The 7493-nt window shown below is 37.1% G+C and overlaps 1 long non-coding RNA gene across 2 annotated transcripts; it reads right to left on the bottom strand.

Moving 5' to 3' along the window:
• Nucleotides 1-1132: 1132 nt before the first annotated feature.
• Nucleotides 1133-7491, bottom strand: LOC103909162 (uncharacterized). Of its 2 annotated transcripts, none has more exons than XR_011007309.2 (4): nt 6222-7491; nt 5797-5860; nt 5385-5511; nt 1133-4427 (listed from the first exon to the last, which is right to left on the bottom strand). It is a non-coding gene; the product is annotated as an uncharacterized lncRNA (long non-coding RNA). The 2 variants fall into 2 exon arrangements; XR_012393943.1 differs by having other exon boundaries at nt 5797-5842; nt 6222-6635.
• Between the last annotated feature and the right edge of the window lie 2 nt (nt 7492-7493).

Raw genomic sequence — 7493 nt, 5'->3', positions numbered from 1 at the left:
TTGTATTTATTTCTTCAGGAAAATTCAGAGTCTTCTGTTGGCTAGAGTGGGTATGCCCCTTGTCTTTCCCCCTTTGCAGATTGCTGTGGCAGCATCCTGCTGCTGCTTCCCTCCTGGAAAAGAGAGACAGTAAGGCCAGTAAGCCCTGCTGTTCACATCCATGATTTGGATAGCCAGAGGAACTGACTTACCAGGGATGACCCGGGACTCAGCACTCTTGCTCCCCTTTCTTGGGTGGCTTTCTCTGCCCGCCAACGCCATGAGTTAAGTATAACCGGAGGTCAGAGCCAGCTCCAAATGGTCAGGGCAGCTCCAAATGGGTGGGACTAGAGCTCCAAATGGGCTGTACAAATCATCCATGGCTTTTGATTTGTTCGTTAGTAGCAGCGGAAGAAGTTGAAAAGTTGTGAAGACTACTACTGTAACAGACGTTTGATTACTACTGTTAGGATGTACCGGGGTGCAGATGTACAAAACCAGTGACGAGGAATAAATTCAGTCCAAAGTGTTTATTTCAGTGCAAAAATGTGTGCATTCCCAGCAAAAATATATATACAAAATTTACAGAATCAAGGTGTGTTCTGGCTATGCCAACAGTTAGACCCAAACACACAACTATCCACACAGAAAAAAAAAACTTCCTAAAATGGCCGTCATGCAGGAGCCATTTTATAGAGTTTGGCTCCACCCATTTTGTTAATACATACCACATGAAAACATATACAACTTCTAAAGCAAGTCAAATATATTTTATGAGACAACACAAATGGTAGTAACATGCAACATATACCCAGCCGGCATTTCAACGGTAATTCAACGTTGAATCAACGTCAGGTCTATGGTTGGATCAACGTTGAATTACCTTTCGATTTTGCAAATTGGATCAACGTTTATATAGTGACGTTGTTTCACCGTCGGACCACCACCGGTGATTCACCGTTGAAATCACAACGTTGTTTCACTCTTACCTTTTTCATGGGTGAATTATGGTCGTTTTGTAGACGTTGAATGAAGGTTGAATTACCTTTCGATTTTGCAAATTGGATCAACGTTGATACCGTGACGTTGTTTCACCGTCATACATTTCAACGTAAGTTAAATAGGAATTACATACAACGCAAAGTCCATAAATATAGCAAACAAATTTTTACTAATTAAAAATACACGACACAAATACACAACTTAGCCTGTGTATCAATTTATTTAATACACACCTCATTATTTCAATTATTCTAAATATACAGCAACATTTACAGCATACATCATTAAAGAGCCCATATTATACATGAAATAAGGTCATATCTTGGTTGTAAGGGTCTCCAACAACAGTCTAATATGCATGCAAGGTCAAAAAACACTTTCATGGTCTTATAATCTGCATTTATTTTTATCTAATTATCCCAGCGACTCCTGTATGAATCGTCCAGTGATTCATTTGTTCCCAAACCCCTCCTTAGCGCGAAGCTAATCTGCGCTGATTGGGCCGATGACAGTCTGTCGCGATTGGTCGACTGCCTTCAGTCAGAGAGGGAAATGGCCAATAGCTAATCAGCAATTTAAAAAGTAATCACAGTTCATACACGCTCGATAGTGTAGGTGTGGACTTTAGCTGCCACACTATGGCGAGTGGATAGTGCCACGGATAACCGAACGAAGGAGACAGTCGTGTACTCGCCATACCACACACACACAAAAACACACACACACCTCCGGATGACAACGCTCCCGCTTCAGCCCGCACCCGCCAGGTTTTAGCCTGAGAACCCGCTCCGTTTTCTGCCCGCCGCGCCCGGTCCCCCTAGAGCGGAGAACACAACCAAATATCACCCAGTATACAGTCCAGACAGCCAAGCTGTCTGTATCAAAACACACACACAGCACAAAGTACACAAAGCTCGTTCGTTCGTTCGCTCTCTCTCTCGCTCTCTCTCTCTCTCCCCGCGCCAGATTTCTGCGGCGCGGGAATACATTTCCGAATAAATCGCGGGAGCAGAACTCTAGCACGGAGCTCCATAAACAAACAGCACGCGTCGCGTTTTTAACGTGACTTTGCACGCGATAAGATAATATATCCAGTTAACCTGATACAGTACACGCGGTTACAAGTAACAAATCACAACTAAATACATTTGCAAGCTAGAGTAAACGAGGCAACAACTTTAACCGCACGTACTTACACTTGAGAAATGTAGGAAGAAACCCATCCTGACGTCCATCAGTTACACTTTACTGATCCTTCCTTTAACAAACGCAGATGAAGTATTCTTTGTAGCATGTAGCTTCCAGAAGTTTCCAACTGCTTGGTTATAATGCTGATGTTTCATCTTTGGGTAGAGACTCAATATAATATCCATCTGCAGTGTGACTTCAATCGACCGGCATGTTTGTGTGCGTGTGTTTGTGGGTGTGCGTGTGTTTGTGGGTGTGTGTGTGTGTGTGTCTGGGTTACTGCGTCAGAGGGCGGGGCCTCAGGTTTGAAATCTCCCGGGTTTGCGCGTGCACGTGAAAAACTTTGTTTCGTTCGTACGTCATGGCGAAACACCTAATGAGTCGGTATCAAGGCGACTCGTTTGAAGCACTATGATTCGACTCTTTTATAGATGAATCAACAGTTTTAAACACTGTATTCTTACAGATTTAAGCCTTAGCTGGATACTTCACTTCACTTAGAGCTGTGTTACACACTACATGGAGGGGAATTTTCAAAAACCCATAATATGGGCTCTTTAAAACCATGCAGGTTACTATACATGCTCAAATACAGAAAAAGGCATCCAATTAAATAGTCACTTTTTAATTAGGTTTCATGAATTAAAGTTAGTTAATGTTTACTAACATGAACAAAGAACAAATACTTGTACAGCATTTATTAATCATTTAATTAATTGAAATATGTCCCGATGCTATTAAAATCAAAATGCATGCTTGTTAACATTAATGCACTGAGCTGACATGAACTGTACTTTCTTTATATGAAAGATGCTTCATTGTTCTTTGTTCATGTTAGTAAATACATTAACACTTACTAATACAACCTTATTGTAAAGTGTTACCGTCTTCAGAAAGACAGATACTAACTAAATTAAACTAAGTAACTAAATTACGCTTCAACCATCACAGTCTCCAAAATACAATTCCGTTTACAAAGTTTACAAAATACCCATTTTTAAAGTGGCTGCAGTAAAAAAAATAAAAATAAAAAACATCACTCACAACTAAGAATCAAAAGTGAAATACATTACATCTGTTTGAGGTTTTATAGGTTGAGAGAAAAACTTAAGGTAAAAGATGGCACTGGGACAAAGAATCAAGTGTAAAACACTTAAACATCTATATCAGTCTAGCAGTTAAATACATATTTATTTCTCAAACACCAGGTGAGTTTCCTTCAAAATCAATAATGAGGTTTGCTATTGTGAATGAATGGCTTCACTTTCACAATAGTGAAAACTCATGCTATAATCTAAACCTGACATTACTCCTTCACTTTGCAGGTCTGCATGCTAAATATTTAGTAGTTTTTTTTTTTTTGCATAAAGTACATCTATTGTGTTTAGCATTACTGCAGCAAAACTGAGCACCTGTGACAGTGGAACATGTAGACAAATATTTCAGTAAATCATCAAGAAAATGTGTAGAATATATGGTTTGATTCTCTCTCACAAACACAACAGTAAAAGCAATTTGTTATTCCATTATTATTAGTATCATAAAAATTGCATGTTCACATGGGTCTTATAATAATGGCTCACATTTGTGAATGTAGGACCACTATTTCACTATTACATGTCACATTAACTGTTCATATAGGTTCTGTTATTAAGTACTTGTGTCATCCCAGAGACCTGTTAATCTTCAGAACACAAACTAAAATATTTTAGATTAAATGCTCCTCATCCTCTACAGACAGCAATAGTCCCAAGATGGTCATTGTCAAGATAAGGCACAAAACACATTGTCAAAATGTTCCATGTGACTTCAGTGATTTCAACTGTGAACATACCAAGCTCCAACAACACTTTAGTGAGGCAAAACAAAACAGTAAATACAAATGTGTTTGCGTATATCTCTCCCGCATCAGATCAGCATGTGTGTTTACTACGAGCAGTATGCACACACCATGACCTGTTGTGGCAAAGGCGAACAAGTTATTTTTACAGTACTTACTGTGATTTAACCTTTATGACAAATGTACTGGACCTGTTACACATATCTTTTATGAACACAAATTTCACTGTAAAGGATGCTGTTGTTTTGCTCCAGTTATACCTTTAGAGAACACCGTATTAGTCAGACATCCATACAAAAGCAGAGAGTTTGGTCTTGTGTAGCAGAACTGCAATAGATGTCTGTCTGTCTGTCTAGGCTGACACTGGTTTAGGCCATCAGTATGTCCTTGATGACCTCAAATGGAGCTTCCAGAAAACCTGCAATAAGTGAAATACGAGGTTACAACTAAGTTGGTGTCTGCTATTATACAAAGTGAAATTCAAATATTTATTTTTTATTGAATCCAAATTTGTCCTATAATATCGTCACACTCAATAATTTTGACTCATCCATCTGAATATTCCTAACTAAGAGAAGTGAAGAATTAGGTGTGATATCGTCAGGAAGCCCTTCGCCACCACCGGTGCCAGCATTTCCAGAATTCAAATTTCAGATTCTCAAAAAAATTACATTTTTTTTTAACAAAGGCTGCAGTAAAGAATCATGAAACATTCAACACATCTAATAATTACAAGTTGTTGTAAACCATTACATGTACTGTAAAAGCTGTTTGAAGCTTTTTAGACATATGGTTGAGAAAAACTCTAGAAGGAGTAGCACTTCTACAAAAGTCTGCATGTAGGACAGATAATTAAAGGAATAGTTCAAAATGTTTATTCTGTCGTCATTTACTGACCACGTTTAACACAAAAGAAGATATTTTGAAGAAAGCTGCAAATCTATAACCATTGACTTCTATAGTATTTTTTTTCTACTATGGAGGTCAATGTTTACAGGTTTTTAGTTTTTTTTTCAGAATAGCCTCTTTTTTTGTTCAACAAAATAAACTCATAATGGTTTTAAACCATTTGGGGAGTAAAATGTGAGTAAATTTTCATTCTTGGTTGAACTATCTTTTTCAGTTGGAAAACACCAGAATTCTTAAGTACACCCCTTTCGCAAGACAGATGATTAATTTCATTTCTCATCTTAATCCTCAAGTTTTTAATATTTAGATTTATTTAAATGGTATGTTTATTTATTTGTTTTAAGGACATTTAATAAAAACAACTTCTCAATGAGATCACATGTACTGGACCTGCTACACATGTATCACTATTTTTATGAATACAAATTTCACTGTAACAGGTGCTGTTGTTTTGCTCCAGTAATACCTTTAGAGAACACAGTAGTAGTCAGACATCCATACAAAAGCCTTGGCGTGGAATAGCAGAACTGCAGTCAGTCCAGGCTGACACAGGTTTAGGCCATCTGCGTGTTCTTGATGCCCCTCAACTGGACCTTCCAGAAAACCCAGAAAATTAAAACCCATTACACCTCTTATCTGCTACTATACAAAGTGTAATTTAAGCATTAATTTCTAACTAAATACATATTTGTTCCCCAATACTGTCACATATAGTATAACATCACAACATGATTTCACAATAATAATATCAATATAACAATATAATATCACAACATAGCCTAACAATCAATAAACAAACAGATTAGAAAGAGAATATCACCAACCAAAGCATCAAGAAGATTTAACAGATAGCTTAGTTAAAGCTAAAGTAAACTTACATGGACAAAGCCTTTTCCATTCAATGCTGTGCAAGTTAGTGCGTCTCTGGAGTAAGTTACATCTCTAAAAGCAAAAACAACAACAACAGTGAAACGACAGCAGTTCACTTTGTAATAATAACACTAATGATACAGCGTATAAAAAGGATATTGTTTTATAACGTTGCTCAGTAACTTTAAACTGCGTTTGGAGTTTATCGATTTGAATTTGCCATAAAAACGCTCATTTAGAGTAACGTTAAACATGTGACATTACCTCGAGGTTAGCTGCGCGTCACCGGAGCGCAAACGACTAAAAACCAAACTGGAAAGTTTTAAATGCTTCAAAATTCGAAACACTACACCAAGTCACATTTAAGATACACTGTGTGTAAAACAAAATCGGGGGGTAAATAAAACATTAAAGCATCTAAAAACACGCTTACCTCTGAATTCTGCTGCACTGCAGGTCAGTTGTTCGTAATTAAGTGAAGTGAAGCACTGCGCGTGGCCGCGTGCGCCTAGTCCTCCGATACCATGGTAACCAAACATGTTGAATATTGGGTGAAGCCATGACGTTAATTCAACATACAGATCATGATAAAAAAAATGTCAACGTTGATTTGTACAAGGATTTCTGTAACTTTTTTCAACCATTTATCATTCAACATTTTTTCAACATTAAAGCAACTACTGACGTATTTTCAACCACATTTCAACGTTGAAGCCTTGTCATATGCAGGCTGTTTTTCAACCGTTCAACATTAAACGTTCTATCAACATTATTTCAACGTTCAAAACACATCTGACCTTATTTCAACCATATTTCAACGTTGAAGGTCGGTCGTGTGCCGGCTGGGTACATCTCAGAATTACCTAAAAAAGTGTCTAATTAATATGTTCCATCAAAATCAATGGTTTCCTTGATATATCCCCCTATGACATCATCTAACATAGTAGAACCCTAATCATTGGGGAAATGGAAACCTTAAAATGGCTGCCTTTCCTGCATACAGGTTTGGCTGTTTGGAGGTGACCCAGAATGTAAGTAGGACAATATTACTTGTTTGTTAGTTTTAACCATGTAAAATAAACTATTATGATTACAACAAAGTCTGATGTGATTTATTTTAAATGTTAAGCCAAATAATGAAATGTTAAGCTGAATAAAATAAATAAACAAACAGCAAAAATTATTTTTCAGAAATAAATGGAACATTTCTAAATTACACAAAACAGTCAGGTATCCACACACAGTAGATTTGATGTTTGTTTGTTTTTTCAGCCGGCATCTAACTTGTGTGTATAGTGGAAATGGTTTGTGTGAGTTAGTGCATGCTTACTAGCTTGCCTACATAAAAGTGAGTGACTGCCTATCTGTGACAACTACTATCCAGCAGATGGCAGTATCGAACTTATAAGTTGTGATTGATTAATGTCAAAAACAATGCTCTGGAGAGGTATGCTAGTGGATTAGTTTTGTTTTATTTATTTGTCCTTGTAAAAGTATTTTTGTAGTTTGGAAGTTTTTAGGCATGTGGATATGGTTCTTTCAAAGTTTATGGTTGATCCATACCACACAGTTTGCGGCACTTGCCTAGTGCACGTTTAAATTGCAGATTTACTAAAAGGTTTATCTACTTTGTTTTTTTAAGTATGTCTGTGTTGTGACCAAAGTTAACAATGTTGTTTATTGAATTCAACTTTGACTTAAGTGA

The sequence above is a fragment of the Danio rerio genome, chromosome 18 (assembly GCF_049306965.1).
Source record: "Danio rerio strain Tuebingen ecotype United States chromosome 18, GRCz12tu, whole genome shotgun sequence".
Taxonomy (NCBI): domain Eukaryota; kingdom Metazoa; phylum Chordata; class Actinopteri; order Cypriniformes; family Danionidae; genus Danio; species Danio rerio.
Note: the sequence above shows the minus strand (reverse complement) of the source record. Positions and strands in the feature narration are given on the sequence as shown.